Genomic DNA, 27,019 nt, shown 5'->3' with positions numbered 1-27,019 from the left:
CCCTTTCCGTACTGGATACTTCTGGCCATCCCCCATTTTTGTTTGCATAAAATTTAAAAAGTTTAACATAAAAAAAAAAATTTAAAGCCTCCAACTTGGTCGGCCAAGTTGTCCCCACCCCTCCAAATGCCCTAAAAGGCAGTAGAGGCAGAATAGGAGCAGCAAGCTGCTTCATTTTTCTATGTTTTCTTTTTTATGTTGAACATGAACATGATTATGATACATTGATACTTATGACTTTATGGCAGCCCTCTACCCTTTGGGCCTATAGCTTTGGGCATATTTTGATTTTGATTTTCAGATTTATCATGTTTATCATTATGACATTATGATATTGACAATTGTTAATATTCATTATTCAGTGTTCACTGATATTGATATGCATTTTGACAATTGGGTACTACAATTGGATATTATTTCCTAGATGGCATTCAAATGTTGTATTTTATGGTTCTATAATGTTTAAATGACATGCTCATATGAATGACATGTATATTTGCAAATTTTAATATATATTTTAAAATTTCCCTATATATATATAGCTGTCCCCGTTTGTCGTTCCCCCCTGTCCCCAAAATCACCCAAAAAATTTGCCATCTCGAAAATCTGTCCCGCCGTCCCCCGCCATCCCCGTACCAAAAACTTGGGGGAACATAGGATTAAAGCAATTAAGGAATGGCCCATACCTAGAAACGTATCTGAAGTCAGGAGTTTCATGGGGTTAGCTGGATTTTATAGGAAATTTATTAGGAACTTCTCAACAATAGCTTATCCAATCACATCACTTCGGAGAAAGGGGAAGAAATTTGTTTGGACAAAGAAATGTCATTCAGCGTTTGAGTTTCTGAAAGAAAAACTGACTACTACACCTATTTTAAGGGTGCCTGATCTGCAAAAACCATTTGTGGTAATCACTGATGCTTCAGTTGAAGGATTAGGTGGTGTATTAATGCAAGAGGAACAAGTCATTGCCTATGAGTCTAGGAAGATGAAAAATTATGAGCAAAATTATGCATCACATGACCTAGAATTAGCAGCTATAGTACACGCCTTACAAATGTGGAGGCATTATCTAATTGGAAAACCCTTTGAGCTCTGATCCGATCATCAAAGCTTAAAATATATTTTCACTCAGCAAAAATCTGAATGCAAGACAGAGGAGATGGTTAGAGTTTTTGGCAGATTATGAGTTTGACATAAGCTACATTAAGGGGAAAGAGAATAAGGTGGTTGATACCTTAAGTCGAAGAAGACATATTTTAGCAATGACTAAGGTAAAATTTCAATTAAGGGACAAGATCTTACAACATTTGGAGCATGACGATTTTTATGCAGAAATCAGTATGGCACTTATTAGAGATCCACAAGACCCCAAGTATTCAGATTTTAATTTAGAAGAAGATGGATTGTTGAGATATCGCCACAGGATTTATGTACCCAATCATCCTGAGCTGCGAAGATTAATTTTAGGAGTATCATTCAGCCCCATATTTGAGACATTCGGGGGCAACAAAAATGTTATCTGACATAAAACCCTTATACTTTTGGAAGGGAATGAAAAGAGAGATAATTGAATTTGTAGCAAGTTGTTTAGAATGTCAGAGAATGAAAGTGGAATATAGATACCCAGCAAGATTGTTGTATCCAAACGAGGTACTTTAATGGAAGTGGCAAGTAATATCCATGGACTTTGTACAGGGGTTGCCTATGACCAGGAATCGACATAACACTATTTTGGTCATGGTAGATAGATTGACCAAGGTTGCACATTTTATTCTAGAGAATTTATCCGATGGAGCACCTGAGATAACCCATAAATTCATAAAAGAAATATTCAGATTACATGGGGTTCCAGAGAAAAATTATTTCAGATCAAGATACAAGGATAACTTCCAAATTTTGGCAGACACTATTTTCAGCCTTGGGCACTAAATTGAATATAAGTTCAGCATATCATCCTGAAACAGATGGTTAGACAGAAAGAGTGAGTCAAGTATTAGAGGACCTTCTAAGGGTTTATTGCATGGATCGACAGTATCAATGGGAAACGTACTTACCTTTGGTTGAATTTGCATATAATAACTCATACCAGTCTTCAATTAAAATGGCACCTTTTGAAGCCTTGTATGGCCGTAAATGCAGAACCCCAGTAAGTTGGAATCGATTGGAGGATAGCGTCATTGTTGGGCCGGAAATGCTTCAAGAGATAGAAGAACAAGTACTTCAGATCCGCCAGAGGTTGAAGGAAGCAAATGACAAGCAAAAAAGTTATGCTGATGCGAAAAGAACACCCAGAGAATTTGCAATAGGGGACAAGGTGTTACTAAGAGTGAAGCCTCAAAAGAGTACTATTAAGTTTGGCAAGAATGCTAAATTGGCTCCCAGATATGTAGGACCTTTCGAAGTTTTGGAGGTTGTTAACCCAGTGGCCTACAAGATTGTTTTACCTCCAACCCTTGCCAGGATGCATAACGTCTTCCATGTGTCTTACCTTAAAAAGTTTGTTAGTCACCATAAGCACATGATTGATTGGAAATTGCTGTAGGTGCGAGAGCCAGGGGTGGTGGAGGTAAAACTGCTCAGAATACTTGAGGTGCATAAGCTACGCTTACGAAATTAAGAGGTAACTCAATGCAAGGTCCAGTGGGACCAGTATATAGAAGATAATGCTACATGGGAAGACTATCATGATATTTTTCAAAAATATCCCTATCTATTTTCAGAAACTGGAAACTAAATATTCCATTTCTTTTATTTTAAATCTTAAAAACAATTTGATATTATTCCATCGTGGATGATGAAAAACCTAAGGGAGTGGGTATGTTACATCCCAATTTTTGCCCTAAAATTTTTTAAGCTAAATATAGCCATTGAACCAAATTAATTTTTCATGTTCAAGTGGAATTAAGTTAGTCATTGTTCTATCATGGTAGTTATAACCATTGTATATTTATTCGTGTTCATGTGAAATTGAAACAGTTATATTTTAGCCATATGAAACTAAGTCCATTAAATCTAGCCATTGTGTTCATGTGAAATGAAGTCAATTAAATCTAGACATTGTGTTCATGTGAAATGAAGTCAATTAAATATAGCTGTTGTGTTCATGTGAAATGAAGTCAGTTAAATTTAGCCGTTGTACATTTATGATGAATGAGTTAGTATTTATAATGAAATTTCCTAATGATTTTATCTAACAAATTATGAATCATGAATTGATGTTTTGGGGAGAATGTTAATTTAAAGGTTGTAGGATGAAGACCGGAGAGAGAGGAGGAGCATTACGAAATGAAGTCATCAGAATCGGATGGTCATAAGATTCAGTCATTAGGAATGACAAGTTTGACTTAAAAATCGCCTTGGCAAGTTTATTAGGACTTGACAATAAATTCCTTGGTGGAATCCGCATGAGCTAAAATTAAAAACTAAAAACAATATAAATATTAAAAATAAATAAAATTCTTACCTTAATTAAATTTATCAAATAATAATATTACTTAATATTATTTTACTCTCTCGATTAAGATCATAAATAAATAAATACAAAGTGGCACCATTACATTAGAATTATTAATCCAATAATGCCACCTTGCATATACGTATTTATAAACTTAATGAAGATGATAAAATAATATAAAATAATATTATTAATTTGACCCTTCATCTTTCCTCTTCATTTCATTTTCTTTTTCCCTCTTTTCTTTTTGTTCTTTCAAAACTGATCGGATTAAAGAATTGAGTATAAACCTTGTAACGACAGGAAGCCGTAAGGACAATTCTTAATCAATAAATATGATGGCCTTGTCGTATATCGCATATACTGATTACCGTCTTCTCTTTTATTCTGCAAAACTTCTCATTAATCACCTTGCTCGGTTATGGTGCCCTTAGCACCTGAGTCTATACGTCTTGCATTCTCATTGTCAATTGTTCCTGTGGAGATCTGAAGGAGGTACTTGAGCCCAAGAAATCTCAAATTCGACTATAGAGCTGTGAGTCAAGTAAGGAAGACGTTTTTAAATTCTTTTCCCATATTTCATCTATAGAATCTTGTCTACCTGAGTCAGCTTTGATCCTAATCTTAATTTCTTCCACACAGTATTAAACATGTTGCCTTCTTTATGTTCTGAATACTATTACATTTTAAGTCTGTATTCATGTCCACTACATAAGTTGTTTAGTGATAATAGGAAAAGCCGACTGTGAATGTTTTATTGTTTTTAATATAAATTCTCAAGAGAAATTGACTACCACAACTTTGAATATTTTTTAAATATAAGATAAACTCTGCAAATCTTCCTAAAATGTTTTTTTCTTCTGATAAATATGTTTAACAATATGGAACAATGTTCATTTCTGATATGAGTACAAATCCAAGTATCAAGGAAATTCACAGGCTGTAGAGCTAGAAATCATGTGAATAGATACATGTTATAGTAATAAAAGTTAATGGTTCAGGCACCAAAGAGACACCGGTCTGATGGCCTGTTAATGGTGAGGAGCTGTAGATGAACCTATTAAAAGAAAAAAAAGAATGAAATCAGTAATTGAAACTACACAAATAAATCTAATGCATTTAGCTCATGCAATTTCACTTTAGAGAATTAGTTGTCAAACTGAATGGTGGAGATCGGGTTATAAACCCACATCTGAAATCCTTGGCGAGAGTGGTAATAGGCAAACTTGCCACAACAAATTGATCGCGTTGTTGTCCTGATGCTTCAGTTATTCATCCGAATAGTTGTTGGGACCTCAACCCACCTGAATACTCCGATGGCTAGATCAATGAACATCCCATGCCCGACCTCAAGGTAGGGAGGGCTGTTCTATTAAATTAGAACTTGTGGAGATAAGTAAAAAGGTCCGCGGTTGAGAGGTTAAGCCTATGATAATGCTTCTCCTCTTACCAAAGTCAGAGCTTGGACAACCAATCTATAAAGTCGGCCAACTAAAAATAGTATGTTCTAATTAACCTTTAAGTTAGTGTTGTCTTTTCAAACTGAAAGTTTCTTTACCGAAAAGTTAGATGTTATCCTAAAAATCTAGTTAGTTCATGAGCATTTAACTACTTTTTCATTTCTGTAATCTATGGTTAGTTTAGATTTACTTTCAGCTGATTATATCAATTATTATTTAATGACAAACTTGTTTGAATAGAATGGCAATGTAGATTAATTTCAGTTTCTAACAGTTTTTGAATCTTATGTCATTGTGAATTCTAAATCAGTTAGTTTAATACTGAAATAAGTTAGTAAGAAATCCAGCTGTTACAGACGTAATCTGAAGTGCTATGATTATTTAAAAATTTCCTCTTGCATGTGCAAATCTTAATTTCCATTGAGATATATCTTCTTGTCATTAGCAATCTAATCCACAACTTGCATCCCTATATCTAAGTATGAAATACGTAGTATTCATTATGTCATACAATGAAATTAGGAGATACTACAGAGCTGGTATAGAGGTGGTATGGAGCTAGTAGGGAGGTGGTCCAGTGTTGGTACAGAAGTGGTATAGAGCTAGTATGAAGATGGTATAGATCTGGTATGGTGCTAGTATAGAGGTAGAAAAGAGGTGGTACAGTAATAATATAGAGGCAGTACACATGTACTAATATAGAGGTAGTACACACGTACTAGATAGGTATCAAGCTACCAATGACGAAGTAGTCGTACAGAGTTGGCATTGGTCACCATATAGCTAAAAGGCTTTGGGTACATTATAGTGGTATCAGAGTTGTTGATCTTGCAATCTTGTTGAGTAATGTTAGATGCAAAAAAAAAATGATGACATTGCTATGGAAATTAACAAGAGGGTAACAACAACCACCTAGTGAAACTTTGGTTAAAGGACAACAATGACTTGGTGAAGGGAGAACAATGAATTGGCAAAACCCTTTGACTTTTGGCTGGAGGAAGGACAAATGGAGGAAACAATGGGCATGGTGATAGCTTTCTCAATGAGGTCTCACACAAAACAATCCCACAATGATGCCAAGATTTCCCTAAAGACATGACCAATGCAAAGAACAAGAACCTACTTTCTTGGAAATGCAAGATCAGTTCAATCAAGAATGGTTTGATGTTGGGTTTGGAGCAGAATTACCCTTCAACAATTATGTGGATTTGTGGATGAGATATTCTAGGACACATGGCCACTAAAATGATGACCTCACACAAAAGATAGGGAAGGTAAATCTATCATCCTTTGATGGAACTAAATCAATCTCTACACAAGCTTGGGTATAGAAGACAAACACATACTTCTAGCTTAACCCGGTGTTGGAGGATGAGGCAATCAAGTTTGCTGCACTTCACAGGGAAAGAGTCACTCATGTATGATTGTATCATGGAATGGTCCCTTGGGCCACAATCAAGTAACTTCATAGGCCAAGTTCACAGAGAGGCTTTTAGAATACTTCAACAAAAAGGATCTAGATCTTTATTTTACGGAGTTGGCACAGTTGTGGCAAACCATATTAGTCAACGGTTATATTGCAAAATTCTAGAGGTTGTTTGTGCTAGCAACAAATATCACAAAGAAGTATCAGTTTGTGTTTTCTATGGATGGGCTAATGAAGGTTTTGAAAAGTTGGGTGAAAGGGTTCAACCCAACACACTCACTGCAGCAGTTAAGAAAGCATGGGACATGCCCACATCTTCTTCCAAGAATTACATGCATGCCCCACCACCACCCCTACAAGAGGACAAAGACAAGGAGACAAATAAGAAGAAACCATTTTTGGACGAGGCCACACATCAGGAGCTTTGAAGGAGGAAGCTTTGTTTCACTTTCAAGGAACCTTAGGGACCAGGCTACTATTGTCTCAACAATGGAAAGATTGACCACATTGAGGTGTTACGTGAAGACAATGAAGAAAGTAAGATACCAAAAGTATGGGAAGAAGACACCAATCATGCAGAGAGGATTGACACACTTGTACAAAAGGGAGCTTCCATTACTACACTCTCAGTAACTTCTGGAAACAATATACTTTGGGTTTATGGCACACTTCACGAGAAGTCACAGTCATGCTTATAGTTGTGCTCCACTCAATTTCATTAATTCATCGTTGGTCTCTAAAAGAGTTTTACATAGAGTAGATCATGGGGGTTTTGAGATCAAGGTGGCGGGAGGAACTTTACTACCCTATACTCATGTGACTCCTCGGCTAAGCATTTCCATCGGAAACTATGCAGTGACAGATGATTCGTGTTAGACCTATATGAAACAGATGTCATACTCGACATTTAATGGATGGACACCCTTGACCAATGCACAAAAAGTTTCAAGAGGATGGAGTTTTCATTTGAGGAGACAACAAAAAGTCGATGCTAAGAGAGATGTCAACCAGAAGACCAAGGGAAGTCACAATCAAGAAGATAGAGGCAATTTTCAAACAAAATATGACCTAGACATGTAACTTCAACACTACAGAGATGAGGATAAACATGATAGTCAACACTTTACTTGAGGTGTCTACCCTTAACCCTTCATTTCAGTCTTTGAATGAGTGGAGGGCTCATTTGTTGGTAAAGTACTTCAAGAACACTTTGTATTTTTGTTGAGGGACTACTACATATAGGTAGATGGATATAGATTAGTTTATTATATCATTTACTACCACAGTAAAATCTACTTGGTACCCTACTCCAAATTGAAGATGATCATCACAAGAGAGATTAATAATCCTCCTTTAGCGAGATTCTTAGGATCGAAGTTGTGATTTCTTGAGGGCAAGCAATCTCTGGGTGGGCAGCATTGTAATGCCCCTAATGTAGTTTAATTATCTCACAAGGCCATTTTTATTTTTATTTTTTGCAGGTGTTGGTCGTGTCAGCACTTTTGTAAACCCTTTGGAGTTTATCTGAAGGGCTATTTAACAACTCATAGGTTGTTGAAGGTACAAAAATTTGATATTTTCTTTGTATCTGCAAATTCCTGTTGTAGTTCTGCTATTCTCCATTTTGAAGTAGAAAAATCCTCCTTACTTAAATTCCACAATTTTGGTGGGAGAAATCCGCACCCTATTCTGCTCTTGGTCCGATCTTGTTGTATTGAACATCTCATTGATGTAGTGTGAAATGCTATCATTATTTACATATTTCCTCTTGAATGTGCAAATCTTCATTTCCATCTAAACTCTATCTTTTTGTCATTGGCCATCTAATCCACAAATTCCATCCTTATATCTAAGTACAGATAATGTAGTATTCATTAAGTGAAAAGACCACCATACAGTGGAATTAGGAGGTAGTACGGAGCTCATATAGAGGTGGTATGGTGTTGATATGAAGCTAATACGGAGGTGGTATGAAGCTAGTGATAGAAAATATAATCCACCAATATAACTTGGGGGGTGAATCAGTTATCCAACTATTATCACAATTATCAACCTTAAACAAACTTAACCACATGAGCAATATAATCAGAAACCACAACAAGATACTCATGCCCAATAACACCAGATATGTTAACTAGGGAAACCCTTTATCAGAGGGAAAAACCCAGTGGGGATGGTACCCATAAGATGATGTACTAATATAAATATTCCTTGCTAAAGGATGGACCCTGTTAGGAGGAGTCTATAACAACATTCAATACATATTAGTCCCTGTTAGAAGATTTTGAATCCTTGTTAGGAGATTCCAAACCTGTTAGGAGTTGTGGAAGACAACTGGACCTACTATCCAAACAGCTTCAAGGGCAAGACCAATGAACCCACTATCCAAATGATCTTTGTATCATTCCTTGCAAAATAATAGAAATGAATAGTACTTCCTTCCTCTGTCCTATCAACCAGACCTCTGCTACTTCTGATCTTGTAACCAGATCACAAAACTCGCATCCAATAATACGTTGGATCACTTACTCACATTCCATAAACACTCTGCTCCTTTTCACACTTCGCACTTCATACAACGATCACTACACATTACAAACAAAGAAAACATCATTTCTTTATACCATAGCTTCAAAATAATTCCTTGAGTCGGCCTTGAGGCTTTCCTAATTAATTATAATAAGATAATTAATTAATTACAATTACAATAGCATTGTTGGCTCACAATCTATACAACTTCTCACACGTGTGATACTAGGGCTTGCGCATCCACTAAAGTCATCATCAACATGTCCTTTGTCACTAACTGACCATGCATCTTCTTATTACATCTCAGATGAAAGATATAATACAAACATCAAAAATTGCTTTCCAAGCATTCCATCTCTATACTATTCTTAGTAAATCAAGTACAACTTCTATACGTCTTCGACCTACACGATGCGCATTAAACTTCGTCATCAGGACATAGTGCAGAACATGTCCATGACTGCGCATTATCAAACAAGCAAAACCTTGTTTGTACAACTAAGATCTCTCTCTGCTACTCTTTCAGTCTTCACAGACTTACTACTATGTTGACATCAATGACAAATACAATCATGAATGCAACATGTCAATACTCTCCAATGCTTAGGATACTCCCCCAATGTAGTATCATCAACATTCATGCTAACAGCTAGTACATAGGTGGTATGGTGCTAGTACAAAAGTAGTACAAAGGTGGTACAGTGCTAGTATGGAGGTAGTACAGAGGTAGTATGTGGGGAGTACAAAGGTATCAAGCTTCTGATGGAGATGAAGTAGTTGTATGGAGTTGGTATTGGTTGGTATATAGTTGAGGAGGCTTTCGGGTATGTTACATTCAAATGGAAACCCATGTCTTACCCCAAGGGTGGCTTGGAAGTTATTTAAGATTCTGAGACAAAAAAATAAAAAGTTCTCTTTGTTAAAGATCTATACCATGGGACTTTATCAAGACACACTAATATATCTACATTTGCAAAAGAATGCAAAGAAAGCAACACTTAAAATCAGAAAAGAATCAATGAGATGGAAATGTTGGAAAATAACGCTGCTGTATTTACAAATGAAGAGCTTGAAGATATTATGTCTAAAAGTATACAAAGGCAACACTCTAATGGGAATCAACTGAAAGAGTGACAAAGAATCAGCAGAGTCTTTTTCAGTTTTGGTAAATGTGGTTAGTGCACTAGCTTTTGAAGAGCGGCATATACCTTAACAAACCACAAGCTGACCATGTCTACGAGTGGTTCAGATAGAGGAAATGAAAAGACCTTGAAGTCTGTAAACGTACCCCAATTAGACTCTAATTTTCATATAACTTGCACACCACGGCCTTTTAGAATCGCTATTGTTCAAAGGAATATAAATGTTTTGCATTGGTGCACCTTCCAGAGTATGATTTTGAAGGTAATGACCAAGAATGGCTAAGAATATTAAATGATGGTAATGCCAAACAAAAACCTTGTCACAATTGCATGGAAATAAGCTTGAGGAGTTGATTTTTTTTTTGAAAAGGAACTTACCAAAACTTAAGCAGGGTGGCATTTTGATGGTCTTGTGATAGATTCAATGAGAGTTTATTTGGATAAACAAATCTCAATTGGTGGTGCTTGGAAAGAGCTGGTAATTCTAGGAAAACTAGTCAGTCCCATGCTTTAAATTACTCCTCAAATATCAGATTGTTGTATGTTTAGTGGCAATAAAGATTTAGTTCCATATATAGATATCAGGGTTAGGAATTTATGTCTATTGTCAGAAAAATTCTTATCAACTAGTTAAAAAAATCTCAGTATGTGGTACTATAGCTGTTGCACATGGATTGGATATCTCTTCCTTCTCAAAATGGAATTTATGTCCATGGTCACAATTCTCGTCAAGTGAACCTATTAAAAGTATCTGATTATGTGGTTCTATAACTGCTATAAGTGGATTAGAACCTCACTAAAGGATTTGGTTCTACCTTATCAAGAGATGGAAAACCATGATGGTGGAACACCTAGTGATGTAATGTGACCAGAGTAACGTGACTCGCCGCGAGTCGGGCCAGTCACCCAAGTTGACAAGTCACCACCGGCCTGCCGAATCAATATGACCCATGACCCGAGGGTGGTAGGTCAAGTGACGTGACTCGCCTGGTCACGAATCACTTGACCCGGCCACAGCAACAGACACCCAGTTGGGTTAAAATATGATACAAACAATGATTTTTTTAATTTTTTTTTGTTCTATGTTATGCTTGTAACCCTAAAAGGCCTTTCATAACACTCTATTGTGAGAAGAAGAAAGAGAGAGAGAGGAAGAAGACAAATAGAGTGTCATTGTTTTGCAACAAACTGAAAGGAAGAGGAGAAAAACTTGCATTTGTGACATTGGAGGCTGCATTTAGATCATTAAGGAGTTTATAGGAGCTCTTCTCAACACTTCCCAATGCATTTGAAAGAGGTAAGAGTTGATTTTTTAGATTTTGATGATTTTTTTCTCTATGCTTATGGGTTTTTTGGATAAATTTTTTTAATATGTTTATGGATTTTTTTTAGCTTTAGATCTTCATAAAATACAATGCTTAAATAGTAATATTTGGTCTAAAATGTCTTATTGCAGCATTTTTTACATTTTTCCTTACTCATAATGGCTCCTGGAGGTAAAAAAAACCCAAGCTCTCTGAAGGCAATAAAAAAAATGAGTGTTGGAAGTACACCATAGACTTTCCAAATAGAGCTAGAACTCAAACAAAATGCCTATTTTGTAAAATTGTTAATAGTGAGGGGATAAATAGATTGAAATACCATATTGCTAGCATACGTGGTCATGATGTTGAGCCTTGTAGAGCTGCAACTATTGAGGCTCAATGTTTTTGTTATGTTGCCTTAGAAAAATATGAACAAGAAAAGGAATTAAAAAAAAACAATTAGCAAAGTTAGCTCAGATTGGTTCCAATTCCCTTCCATGCTCATCTGGAAATGTTTCTGAGTCAGTAGGTTGTGTTGGAGAAAGTTCTTCCCTTCCCCCCTATCGTCCTAATGCTTTCGCTAGGCATACTTTTTCTACATCTATTCCTTGCATTGCTAGTGGTGCTACGACTGCTACCCCTTCTAGTAGTATTGGCTTTACCTTTCGTCCTAAAGTCAAAAAACCTAGGTTGGACAATTTTTTTGTACCGCGTTCCACTCCTGGTGCACAACCCTCACTTGAGAGCTTGGGCTGGAATAAAGAGATCCATGAAGTTGGAATAAAAGCAATTTGCAGTTTTGGTTTTTCTGCAACATTCCATTTATAGCAGCCAAGCATTTCAACTTTATTATATTTAATTGTTTTATGTTTTAAACTTTTAAGTTTTAAAATTTAAATTCAATTTTATACTTTTAACTTGATGTTGAAAATTTGAAATATGCTAATTAAAATGTTTTTATAAATGTAATAGGACTCCTTATTGGCAGGGAATGATTGATGCAGTTTCCATCTGTGGTGCGGGGTTTAAAACCCTCACTGAAGATGAGTTGAGTGGCCCCCTCTTACTAGATATGGTTGAGGAGATGAAACTTGAGTTGGAGGACCATAGAAAGATTTGGAGCCAAAAGGGATGTACCATTATGACAGATGGATGGACAAATAGGAGGAATAGGACCCTCCTAAATTTTCTTGTTTCTAGCAGAGGTAATTACTAATCCATCATCCTCTACTTCTTGAAGTCTCAAATTTAATGTATTATTGAATAACGAAAATTTTGTTTTATTGACTATTGATTCTTGAATAATAATTATTTTGTTTAATTTTCACTTTCAGGATCCACCATGTTTTTGAGGTCTATAGATGCTTCCTCACATGTGAAAAATGCAAAATTCTTATGTGAGGCTATTGAGGAGGTCATAAGGGAGGTGGGGGAAGAGAATGTTGTCCAAGTGGTAACCGATAATGCAGCTAATTATGTTGCTGCAGGGAAAATTTTAACTTCTAACTTTCTAAGTTCTAAAAAAATTATTTTAGTTTTTCATTAAATTTTGAAAATTAAAAGTTTTTAATACATCAAAAAATTTCATTGTTTACTAACTAATTTAAAATTGCTGCAGGAAAACTTTTGATGGAGAGACACCCAAGAATCTTTTGGACTCCATGTGCGGCCCATTGCATCGACCTCATGTTAGAGGATATTAGCAAGCTTGAATGTGTGAAATCACGTGCTACTAAGGCCAAAAATCTTTGTAAGTTCATCTATAATCATGCCTTGGTCCTCAGCACTATGAGGAAATACACGAAGGGAAAGGAGTTGGCTCGTCCCAGTATCACAAGATTTGCCTCTGATTTTATCACACTAAAATCCTTGCCAGGTTCAAGGTTAGGTTTGAGGTGCATATTTGTTGGTCCAAAATGGAGTTCCTCCTCCTTTGCCACCACCCCTACAGGGATAGATGCAACAAAATGCATTTATGATAATAAAGGTTTTTGGGAGCCATGTTCGAAGATTGTGGAGGTAATTTAAATTTTAAAAGCTTAAGTCTTAAAATTTTATAAATTAATTTATCTCATACATATTTTTGTTTTATTTTCATTGTGCAACTTTGCGAAGTGTCATTATACACTAAATTGTTTTTTTGTTTAATTGTTTTGTAGATCACTGAGCCCTTGTAGCCCTCCTACGAGTTGCTAATGGGGAGAAGCCCTCTATGGGCTACATATATGAGGGCATGGATATGGCCAAGGAGGCTATTAAGGCCAAATATGTAGGAGTTGAAGAAAACTATGGCCCTATTTGGGACATAATTGATAGGAGATGGCAAAATCAGCTTCATAAGCCCATCCATGCAACAACCTATTACCTCAATCCGGCATACTGTTTCTGTAAAGATTTGAAGGCAGATGAGGAGGTTCTTAGTGGCCTATACACTATGATATCGAAGATGGCCACTAATGCCGCAGATATATTGCTTGAGATGGATGCCTATAATAATGCATCAGGGCCCATTTTTTCAAGTCAAATTTGCAAAGAAGGTCGTACAAAATTGCAACCAGGTAAAAATTGCAGCTTAAGTTTTATACAATCTAGTTTATAAATTTCTAGCTTTAAAGTTCAAATTTTGAAATGAGACTAATATTTTTTTTTTTGTTTTTTCAAAATTCAGATAGATGGTGGCAAATGTTTGGGCTTTCAACCAAAAACCTTCAGCAAATCACCATCCGCATCATGAGCCAGCCAAGTAGCGCTTCTGGATGTGAGCACAACTGGAGCATGTTCGAGCACATCCACTCGAAGAGGCGTAACAGGTTGTCTGTGGAGAAAATGAATAAGCTAGTCTTTGTGCATTACAACCTGCACATTAGGACCAGGGAGATTTTGGATAGTGACACCTCTCTAATTACTCTAGAGGAGGTTGATCCAGAGTCTGAGTGGATCACTGAGGCTACTGATACTGTCTTTGATGATGAGGACCTATAGTGGGTTGACTAGGCAAATAGAGAGGGTTAGGCTGAGGCTGTGGCTATGGCAACAGAGGACCAGAGAGCTCCACCTCATAGGTATTGGTAGAGCCTGAGACTGCAGTTGATCCTAGTAGCACCTCACAGGCATTGGCAAAGCCAGAGACTACAGTTGATCCTAAAGGCACCTCACACGCTGATGCTATGGCTAATCAGTCATGCAGGACCTACCTTAGAGGCCTTACTAAGAGGCATTTTATAGATTATACTGAGCCTGAGGTTGAGGTTGAGGTTGAGGTTGAGGTTGGGGATGAGGATGAGGATGACGATGATGATGACGATGAGGATGATGATGAGGACTCCGACTAGGAGCCATAGCTATAGTCTTGTTTTAACTTTTTGTTTAACTTAACATATGATCAGAATTTGGAACATTTGATGATGACTATTAAATCTTGATGTGTTGGATTTCATAATACATATACATTTTGATGGGTTGCATGGATTTATCATTTTATATATTAAATGTTTTACAATTTACTTTTATAATATTTCCTTCAGCTACTGTTTAGTTACTAGTAATATAGTATTTAGTAATTCACCTTTGTAGTATTGTACTTATGTAATCAATGTATGTTTGACTTTTAAAGTTTTAACTTTTAAGTATGTGCATTATGATCAAATTATCTTCTATTTAACGATGTTATTGTGTCTTTAAGCTTTATTCAATAATGGGTGCATGGAATGTTCTTTAAATCCTAAAAAATTTCAAAATTTCGAGGTTTTTTCACTTTGCCAAGTCACCACCGAGTCACTGCTGAGTCCAAGCCGGGTAGTGAGTCAAGTTACCCTTGCCGAGTCCGAGCCGGGTCCGAGTCACGTTACTTTGAATGAGACAAATAATTCCAGCATGTGGTAAATCTTGCAGTCAGGACAAGCAATGGAGTCCCAAGCCCTTATTTTTCTTGAAATACACGAGTGTGAGATAAGACAAAGACATGATTTGAATGTATCCCTTTGAGCATCACGTTTACACTTGGGCAACACAATGAATTGTCAAGGTTTTAAAGAACAAGTAAGAGACTGAAATTGTCCCTATCACAACCAATTTTCCATTTGGTTGCTGGGTGTGATGAAGTTATAAGTCTCATCCTTGTCAATTTTCCACCAAGAAGATGAGACTAGAAAATGCACAGCAAATGGAACCACAGAAAGAAAAGACAAGTCCCTAAGCAAGCCAATTTTCCACCAAGAGGATCATAAAAAGGATAAAAAGAGAAAATGTGAACAAAGTCATCTGTTTAGTGCCACATTCGTTGTCAAGATGTATAGAAGGGGTAAAGTTGCCTTAAATTGTCATCAAATAAATTGTTCAAATATAATACAGGTGGATGATTCAAGTGCAAGGGTCTATGAAAAATCAACGAAGGCCTAATGAAGTCAAGGAAGTAGTTATCAGATCCAAGCAGCAAAGGGTCTATTTTCCTTATTTGTATACCTTTTGAGCTAGGAAAATTGCTAAGTCAAGGTCAAGTAAGGAAGAAAACAAAAAAATCATTCACGTTCAAGGAAAGGGGGAAATGACTTTTGGAAGTAAGGGGTACGATTAGGTAGTGTCTAAATAGCCAACTAAAGTAGATAAAGAGATTTTGGAAAAAAATGAAGTGTTCCCATCGGTTATATATACATTTCAGTTTTCTATTTAGACATTGTCATGCAACTAGAATAGTGTCAAGTAAATGTAGTGAAATTAGAATAGGATCAAGTACTTGCATTTACAATATCATTTATAATGAAAGTTGATATCTCTAGATGGAATAGAGTAGGTCCCTTTGGATTATAAACATACATCAAGCCAATGAGCACATATCCAACTTAAAGTTGCAAGTCTGCAAGTAGGAACCTTGTAGCCGCCTCTATGATCTTTTTGCAATCTTAGCATACATGGTTTCTTTGATTCTTAGAGGATATAGGGCATTTCGCAATTTCATAAAACACTCATCAACATTACTCATGGCGCTTTGCAAGAAGAAGTCGTTCCCTTTCCTACAACATAGAAGGAGTTTGTGAGGACAATTCTAGGGATTACATTGATTGCCAACACAATGTTGATTCCACCAGAACACAATATTTTGTCTCCTCTAGTATGAAATCCATATATATATATATAACTAGTTGGTATGGTAAATAGTTTGGTTAAGTGCTCAAAAGTTGCACCATGGATTTCGAAGAATGTACATCTTGTAGTAGATTTCTTTTCATGTTGAAGTGGTTTAGTTGAATAAAAGTAATTGTGGATATTTGCTTGTGTGACTCAAAAAACTCGAGGCAACTAGCCTCTTGCTGATGGTAGGAGTGCCTTGTGTGGCTAGCCGATGATTGAAAGCACTTAACTTCAATTAATATTCAATCTTTTGCATCCATTTGATGGGATTAGGGAGTGGGTATTGATTTGAAAACCATTTGAATGTTCCTAAGAAGCTTGTACTAGGTGGGCGGAGCTGCTGATTGAGTTTCATAGTTGAGTCCAAGTCCATCCATGATTCCTTGCATTCATTGAAGTAAAAGTTGGAAAATCAAACTGAAGTTTCACTACATATTGTGAAACTAAATCTTTAGTATTCCAAGCATTTGATATCCATTGAATGAATAGCATAAGTCCTCTAAGTGATAACCAACAAATCACATTGTTTCACTAAGAAAGTATTCACAAATTAAAGAAACCTTGAAGTCATTTTATGATCTTACTTTGCAAGCTTAGTATGAGAGATGACCTTATATAAAGAGAGGATTGAGCATCTAAATGTTCCACTTTGAAACATTTAGTGTTTTATTCTGCATGTTGTAGTGGACTAAAACCCACACCAAAAGGTCTCAAAGATTATAATAAAGGGATCATTTTGAGAGATTCTTTGCATCTCAATATTGGTAATTGTGACATTCTCAGCCTTTCCCACACATTGGGGATAGCCAAAAGAAAAGTTTAATCGTGTGAAAAATTCAACTAGCATTGTTTGTCTTCAAAGAGATGCTTGATTTTTATACAAGGAGGTTTCTTTGTATTGCAACTTTATTTCTAAGCAAGGGAAAGCAAGAGGCCAACAATGAAAAAATGCCCGACCCTCTATGGGCATTAATGCCCAACATTATCCGAATTCCACCTTCACCTTTTGGAAAAATCCTTTGGGATATCAAGCCAATTGATGGAACTTGACAAAATATGAAAAAATAAAACAACTTAAAAGGGGCCCAAAAGTTGGTGGAAATGACTGAGTTTGATTGAGATTGCCCAAGATGGATGGGAGTTCGACCTTCCTTATGAATTTTGCCCAAATCTAGGTGATTTCTGCTCCTTTTGGCCCAATATTTTTATGTGAACATGGAATCAACATGGACTTAGCCAAATTGAAAAAGAAGAAATCGAATAGGCTAGAGATATAATTAAAATGATCAATTTGGTTTTTAGAAAAATGCCCAAGATGGGTCAGAATCTGACCCACATTGCGCAAATGAAATTTCTTCCCTAAAAATTGGGCATGAATTGGAAGCATGGGTCAAATTGGAGATGGATGGACGAGGTTTTGAGTAAAAGAATCTGATTGAAAGTGTTTTTGCGAGACGATTTGAGTTTTCTGTTAAGGAAAGAACAACACTTTCCATGAAAAGAACATCAATTGATAAAACAGTAGCAGCATGAAAGAGATATTGACTCCCACAAGATTTATTCACTATTCTTGAAGGGTTTGTTCACTGTTTCCAAGGTCCATTAATTGTTCTTGTAGGTGTATTCACTATTCCATAGAAGATATAATATATTCATTATCACGAAGGATTCACCTTCATGAGATCTGCAGCCACTGATGTTTTGAGGGTCATATTCATGATGGATGGGTAGAGGCACAGGAAAAATAACAAAACACCAAACACAATGTGCTGTGGCACAATAAAAATATATTATCTTTCATTCATAGTGATTTCAAATGAATACATAATACCTTTTTATAGGCAAGTGTACAATATACTAAAGAAATCTAGCATTAGCCGACAAGACAAAATATCTACTATAGCCGACTCAAACTTCTGGAAAATACTTCAGCCGAAAAACCCTAAATCTACACCTAAATTTCTAGAAACATCTAATGACGGATATGATTAAATAAGTTTTAGGAGTAGAAATTAATATTTCTAACACTCCTCCCTAATTTCTACTATCTACATCATGAATATTTACAATTCCCAATGCTTCCCTCAAAATCTCAAATTGTTCCTATGCTAAAGCCTTGGTGAAGATATCTGCAAGTTGCTCTTCTGATCTGCAATGCTGTAGATTAATTTCTCTATTATTAACCACCTCTCTAATGAAGTGATACCTTGTGTCAATGTGCTTTGTCCTCTTGTGAAACACATGGTTCTTTGAAAGTGCAATAGTAGACTTGTTATCACAATAGATTGTAGTAGGTCCATTTTGAGCTTGCATTAAGTCTTTCAAAATCCTTCACATCCATACTGCTTGGCATGTTGCTGTTGTTACTACTACATACTCTGCTTCAGCTGATGAGAGAGTTACTACAAGTTGCTTCTTTGATGCGCAGGCGACAACACTTGTCCCAAGATGAAATGCATATCTAGATGTGCTCCTTCTATCCTCAGTATTCCCTACAAAATCACTATCTATATATCCAACTAATTGAAAATCATCTAAAGTAGAATGCAAAATGCCATGATTCATAGTTCCTATAGTATATCTCAAAATCCTTTTTCCTGCCTGCTAATGTGAGTTCTTAGGTGATTCCATGAATCTAGAGATTAAACTCACTCCATACATAATATCTGGTCTAGTAGTAGTGAGATACATCAAACTCCCAACCAATCTTCTGAATATAGTTGAGTCAAACCCTTTCTCAGTATCTTCTCTATTTAGTTTGGTGCCTACTACCACAAGTGTAGAAACTGGACTACAATATTAATCTAAATCTTTTCAAAATATCTTTTGCATATTTACTTTGGCAAATGAAAATTCATTTATCATTTTGAGTAACTTCAATGCCAAGAAAATATTTTATCAATCCTAGATCTCTCATTTCAAATTCCCTTTTCATTGCTGATTTAAACATGTCAATAGATAAATTGCCTATGAAGATCAAATCATCAACATATAAACAAACAATCAAAATATGACCTTGTTCATTGATCTTGGTATATAATGTAGGTTCATTGGTGCTTCTCTTGAATCCATTCTCCATCATGTATGAATCTATTTTGCTATACCAAGCTCTTGGAGCTTGCTTCAATCCAAAGAGCGCCTTCTTCAACTTATAAACTTTGTCATCATGTCCTCTTATTTCATATCTTGGTGGTTGTTGTGCATAGACTTCTTCATCCAAATATCCATTCAAAAATACTAATTTGACGTCCATTTGGTGAACCATCCATTTGTTTTGAGCTTTAATAGCTAATAGTATTCTGACAGTATCAAGTCTTGCTACAGGTGCAAATGTCTCATTATAGTCAACCCCATATTCTTGTGAAAATCCCTTAGCAACTAACCTTGCCTTATATTTGTCTACATCTCCATTAGCTTTAAACTTAGTCTTATAAACCCATTTTACACCAATGCAATTTTTGTTCTTAGGCAAATCAACTAATTCCCATGTATCATTTCTCTCAATTGATTCTATTTCATAATTCATTGCATTAATCCAATGTTTTTCCTTAATTGCATCTTCAAAATATATAGGATCTTGAGTAAATAAAGCAAAATTTGATTGCAAATCTATTTTACTTGATCATAAATCTCACTCAAGCTTTTAGTTTTCTTGCTTGATCCCACTTGTTCAAGTATAGGATTTGAATTATTACTTACTTGTGAATTCGAAGATTTTCCATGCTCAACTTCATTTTCTAAGTGATCCCCTTGAGGACTTCGTGGTGGAGTTCCTTCTTGGTCACTTGCTTGATCCTCTTGATCTTCATGATCCTTTTTATCATTCTCATCATATGTTATTGTTGCAGCACCTGTAACATTTGTATCTATATTTCCATCCCAAGATTCATCTTCTTTAAATACAACATCCCTACTCACAATGACTTTTCTGGTGATAGGATTAAACAACCTATATGCCTTAGATTGCTCATCATAGCCAACAAAAATACATTTCTCACTCTTGTCCTCTAACTTACTTCTAGTTTCTTTAAGAACATGTGCATATGCAATACAACCAAATATTTTGAGATGAGAAACACTATGAATCTTACCACTCCATGCTTGTTGTGGAATCATGTCCCTCATAATCTTTGTTGGACTCCTATTCAAAATATAAACAGCACAAGAAACTGCCTCAGCCCAATACTCATTAGGAAGATTCTTAACTTTCAACATGCTTCTTGCCATCTCCATTATTGTCCTATTCTTTCTCTTTGCAACACCATTTTGCTGTGGTGTGTAACTAGTAGTAAATTGCTTTTTGATTCCATGATCCCTGCAATAATCTAAAAACTCATTTGACTTATACTCTCCTTCTTTATCAGATCTCAATACCTTGATAGGTAAACCACTTTGTTTCTCAACAAAAGCCTTGAATTCTTTAAATTTGCCAAAAGTTTCAAATTTGTATTTAAGAAAGTAAACCCATGTCTTTCTACTGAAGTCATCAATAAATGTTAAGAAATAAATGCTCCCCTCTAATGATGGCATTTTCATTGGATCACATATATCTGAATGCACAATTTCTAAAGGTACCCTTGCCCTATATGACATCCCTTTTGGAAAACTCTCTGTATGATGTTTGGCCGGACTTAATGATGCTTCAATTGGGGGTAAGCCTCTTACCATTTCCTTTCTTTGCAATAAAGATAATCCTTTGAGATTTAAATGACCATACCTCAAGTGCCATATCCATGTTAGATCTTGACTTGTTGCCTTGAAACTTGCTGCAATTTCATCAATCATATTGCTCTTCATCTGAAGTGGAAACATTCTGTTATTTGTCATTTCTACCCTTGCAATCACCAAGTTACTAGGAGGCATATCAAATATAGTGCACACATTTTTCTCAAAAATAACTCTATAACCTTTTTGACTAAGTTGCCCCACACTTATAAGATTATGTTTCAAACCAAGTACCAAGTATACATAAAAATAGATTTCTTACCATGCTTTGTTATGACATTGATTGTACCTTTTCCACTTCCATTATCTCATTGTTTCCCAACTTCACTTCTGATTTAATTGATCTATCTCGCTCTCAAAAATATCTTTGTTTCTTGTCATATGATTGCTACAACCACTGTCTAGAAACTAGAAATCATTTGAACTCTCTTGGGCTACATTGCAAGTAATGAATAACGTCTTAGAACTACTCTTAGAAAAATTTGCATTTTGCTTACTCATATCAGCCTGTTTCTTTCTACACTTATTTGCAAAATGTCCAAATTTCTTGCAATAATAACATTGAACATTTGTTTTATCATACCTTTGAGATGTCTGGTTGTTACTGCATCCCCTTGAGTTGAAGTATTGATTTCTCCTTCCTCCTAGATCTGGACTCTTTCCTTCTTCCTTTTGAAAATTATATCTGCCTCTTCCTCTTCCTCTTCCTCTAAATGCAAAATTTCCTCTTCCCCTGCCTCTACCAAATGTCATTTATGTTTTGAATGCATTCTCCAATGAACGACCATTATGCTTGTTCAACCTATCTTCATGATTATACAAGGACCCAAACACCTTATCTATAGACAATGCTATTAAATCCTTAAAATCGTTAATTGCAACCACAATATTATCAAATTTAGGAGGAAAACTTCTTAAAATCTTTTCTACAACTTTTTGATCAAAAAGCTCATCACCATTCATCCTTACTTGATTAACCACATTCATAACATGATTTGAAAATTACTCTACAAAGTCAGAATCCTTCATTGGTAAATTCTCAAATTCTCTTCTAAGTGCTTGCAATTTAACAATCTCTACCTTACTTGTACCTTGATATGCAGTCACAAGAATGTCCCAAGCTTGCTTGGCTGTAACAACTGGCTTAATTTTTCCAAGAACTCAGTCATCCAGAGCTTGTCCAATAATCTGCAAAGTTTTTTTACTCTTCTGCCTATTTTAATCAAGTTTTTTCTTTTGATTAGCATTTAAAGTAGACTCATCTACATGTTCAACATAACCATTTAAGATTATATCTAATAACTCATAGGAATCAAATATAAGCTTCATTCTAAAAGCCTAATCATCATAATTCTTTCCAGAAAACATTGGAATTGAAGCCTGAAAACTCCCTGAAGCCATGCTTGATAGAAACTTATAAACAAAATTCACAGATATAACAAACCCTAAATAGGGCAATAAAAAAACTTACAGATCTCACAATAACTTCCTATCCCCTTTCTTTGCTGCAATCCTCCTTGTGCACAATCCTTCAAACTCCGCTTCTTAACCAAGCTCTGATACCACTCTTTGGATGGGCAAAGGCACAAGAAAAATAACAAAACACCAAACACAATGTGTTGCGGCACAATAAAAACATATTATATTTCATTCACAATGATTTCAAATGAATACATAGTGCCTTTTTATAGGCAAGTGTACAATATTCTAGAGAAATCTAGCATTAGCCAACAAGACAAAATATCTACTATAGCCAACTCAAACTTCTGAAAAATACTTCAGCCAACACACCCTAAACCTAAACGTAAAATTCTAGAAACATCTAATGACGGATATGATTAAATACGTTTTAGGAGTAGAAATTAATATTTCTAACAATTCACTGTTCTATCAAACACTGTGACTGTCCTATCAACTATTAACTATTCCATCAAATAGAGTCATTAATCTAAGCTCATTCTCTCTCAGGAATCCATTCACTGATCTGTGTTAAGAGTTTATTCACTGTCAACATATGAGATCTATGTACTGATAAAAGAAAATAGAGATCTAAACATATGTTTTGAGGAAGACATTTTCATTGAAGTCAAAATTCTATATACGTTTTTGGAAATAATTTCTCCCTTGCCAACTATTTCCACTGCCTCAGTCCAAACTGCTGCTTGCACCAACTCTATGGAATTTTCTGCCAACTCTCAGTCCAGACTTTACAGACTGGCATACATTCACAGCTTGCAATCCGATTACCATCTTGGGAGCTCCAAGTTACTCAACCACTGATATGATCTTGTCTTCACATTTATGTAGTTCTTAACCAATAAGTTACTTGAACAACACGTATGCACTGTAACCTCTTCAGTACGGTTATAAATCAGAGGGGCCAATATATAATGTTAAGGGCTGTGTGTAATCAAAGAATTTGAGAGAACTCATAAGTCTGTAGAGTGCATTTGAAATATAATCAAAGAAGATTATGTTTCTGTAGAAAACATACATTGTGAGACCATGTAATTGCATTGTGAGAGAGTATAGAGACTACTGAGAATGCTATAGAGTTAATATTTTGTATATTCTGTTCTCAATCAATAGAACTGTTGTTTGTAAGCTGTAGCATACTGTTATCTACATGTTGTGTTTAGCTTAGTTTATAGTTGGCTCTGTTCTATTTTAGTACCCTATTTTATTGTGATTCCCCTGTTCCCTTCATTTGTAATTGGTACTATTTTTGCATATTTTACTGTGACACTTACAATCACTGTATGGGTCGAAGAGTACAATGACTATGATCGTCTATCACCATTCTTAAACAAGTAAATGACTATGTTCATCTTCAATAATCATAATTATTCTGTTCTGTAATTGTGAAGCATAAAATTACTATTTGTGGCCACTTTGAACCAGCGTGCAGTGCATAGCGGTTCTGACACAGCTGCAGGGGATGCAATTTACCATGATTAGGTTATTCTGAACATTGGTCGTCTGACATTTCTAGCAGCTTTAGCTGTTATAGATTTCAATTGTAATATGCATAGCTTGAGGCTATTTATTCTTCCACTGCATCCAATGCATCCATAACTGTCAACGAAGAGGTCAAATTTATTCAAAAAGGGTTTTTGTTTACATGAATTTTCCAATTCATTTTGTCATTGTAGACACCTCCAAGCACAACTAGCTTATGTATGTTTTATCATATATAAAATTTGGCAAGCAAGGCACCAATTAGAAATTTGAATTAAGGCAACAAAAATATCCTCGCAGATTCAGAAATTTTAAGTTTGGTTAATCTCTAACTGTCATTGAACTGAATGTAAAACTAACAGTCATTTTAAAATCCACCATAGCTTTTTCCAGTATGTTTTACAGACCGTAGTGAGCTCAGGACCATGACCCCTAAACACATCTCCTACACAGAAGAGATTACAAGGGACTAACCTCCATCAAATACTTACACACATACACACACACACACATATATATATATATCAGTAGAAAAAGTCTCGTACTGATGATGCATGCTTTTATACTGATATCTGTAACAACTAAATAATAGCAATCGTGCAACCCTCCAAGCCGTAATCCCTATCAAGTATGGGAGTTTCCCCATTCAATAGCCTATTGAAATGAATCTTGCAGTAAGGGATGCAAAGCATGCGGCAGATGACGGGGAGTAAAGCGTTGCTGCTGCTTCTTTTTTATGCAAGCCTTATTATCCCCATTTTTTCCCCTCCCCACCATTTTTGCTGGTACTGGTATACTTGCACACGATTATGAAAAAACACACACAAGAGATTCCCACAATTTCACAGAATGATAAGATTAAAAATGCCATATACATATATGGCCAGATGCTCACAGAAGAAATTTGAAATAGAGTAAGGATAATATCCTCATAAATTTAGCAATTTATGTTTTGGTTAATCTCTATAAATCATGTCTAGCATGACTAAGTACTTCCTTGAATTGAAGAAAATAAAACCGGATTCATATATGAAAAGGAACCCAAACTAACAGAGAGTTTCGAAAGAATGGGGAATGTTGAATCCAGGAGCCTCGCCCAACTCTGCCACATATCCATCTTACATAAATAAAATTTGTATGTTATTAACGGGGGCTCCTTAATTTCAGGCGATAAAATGTAGTAAGAAAAATAATGGAAGTCAGACAGAACAACAGGATAATCTTGCATGCATGATTCGAGAGAGATCAAGGATACATATATTGTTGATTAGGCAACGTTGAGAAACACAAACTTGACAGAATCCCTTGCATTGTGCATAAATGGAAAATATGAAATTTGTTTAACATTCAGCGAGTTATATGAATGCGCGCTGCGTGTTTAGAACTACCTGTCAACAATTACACTAATAATTAGCGGAGAAGAGAAGATCAAAGAGGAAAAAAACCTGCGCGGTGAACTGCACCTTCTTTTTATAGTGCTCCGAAAATCTGTACGACACACAAACACTGATTAAAAAAGGTTTAAGAAACTAAAGCTACTGACAATTCTTCCCTTGCAGGCCTAAAAATTTCACATACTCTGTGATGGAAGCGTCTATGCCGCAGACAAAATGTCTATTTATTGATATTTATTAATAGGCAGGGAACTAATGTTCCCACTTGATTTCAAGGGAGGCCTGCTCCTGCCACGTCAGGCCCATACATCCTAGGCACCTCCAGAAGCGTACCTCAAACGGATAACAATTCTTGAAAAAACGCCGGTCAGCCGAGGGCTCCAATCCCCATCTGCCACGAATCTTGAATTCATCAAATGTTGAATTTTTGTACTATGAGGTGGCTTTCATATTGTATTTTATTTTTCAAATCTATTTTGCATCTTTACACATGTACTTTGTATCTTCAATTAACTTAATTTATTCTCTGCCGCTTGCATTTCTAAATTTTTCTAAAACTTTTAAATTTTAAAAAGTCTATGTTAGGGGGCTATCTAATTTTTTTGAGAGGGGTAAATCTTATGAACTAATGAAGTCACATAGTTATAATAACGTTTCAAAAATATGGTATTAGAATTTTATATAAAATATGAATTTAATTTTATAAATTTGAATTTAAAATTTTAGTATATTCAAAAATTATTATTGTATATATATATACATACACAAATATATATACATATATTTATACATATATACATACACATATACATATATATGTGTATATGTGTGTGTATACATATATATGTATATGTATATACACATATGTATATGTTGTTTATTCAAATAAATCTAATTGTTATCAAGAAATCAAGATAATTAAACTTATTCTATATATTAAATTAAATTTTTTTTTTTTTTAAATTGAAATATAATTATTTACTCACATAATGTCAAATTATTTGAAATATATAATTCATTTTTTATTTCTTTGTAATTAAAATGATATCAGTAGATTCCGTTAAACTATACATATCAAATGTCTACTTTTAATTTATATTAAAGAAAAAAAATATCTATTAAAAAATAGAAGACAATTTATAATTATGATAATATTTTCATTCTATCAATTGCTCATGAATTAAATTATTCAAAAATCAAAATAATTAATGTTGTTATTGACATTTTTTCTTTTTCTTTATTCTAATTTTTATTATTCCAAATTATAATATCTTTCACCACTACCAAAAGGCAGGGACTCAAGCTCTCAAGAGCTCTTGTTTAATATGAAATTAAAATTGGCAATTTCGTTGTATTATAATTTATGTTATACCGCTTCCTTACAAATAGAACAGGTGCTGCTGAGATTTTTTAAGAATATTTAGAGGAAAGCGGTCCATGAATTTTGAAATTGAATCCTCTTTAAAAAATCAATTTTTAAAATAAAGGAATCTAGTT

General features: G+C 35.2%; 1 protein-coding gene across 4 annotated transcripts in view; it reads right to left on the bottom strand.

Annotated features, from left to right (window-relative positions):
- The window catches only part of LOC149559003 (uncharacterized), a 38,483-nt gene extending 12,634 nt beyond the window's left edge, over nucleotides 1-25,849 (bottom strand). The window contains exons 1-2 of one of the 4 annotated variants that reach the window (XM_089832953.1): nucleotides 25,707-25,849; nucleotides 25,517-25,616 (exon numbers count right to left, since the gene is read on the bottom strand). The gene's annotated coding sequence lies outside the window, so the exon portion shown is untranslated. The remainder of the gene's footprint in view (nucleotides 1-25,516; nucleotides 25,617-25,706) is intronic. The other 3 variants (XM_089832952.1, XM_089832950.1, XM_089832949.1) reach the window with 3 other exon arrangements.
- Between the last annotated feature and the right edge of the window lie 1,170 nt (nucleotides 25,850-27,019).

This window comes from Cupressus sempervirens, chromosome 5, assembly GCF_028749045.1.
Source record: "Cupressus sempervirens isolate cs-2001-9-10 chromosome 5, ASM2874904v1, whole genome shotgun sequence".
Lineage (NCBI taxonomy): Eukaryota > Viridiplantae > Streptophyta > Pinopsida > Cupressales > Cupressaceae > Cupressus > Cupressus sempervirens.
Note: the sequence above shows the minus strand (reverse complement) of the source record. Positions and strands in the feature narration are given on the sequence as shown.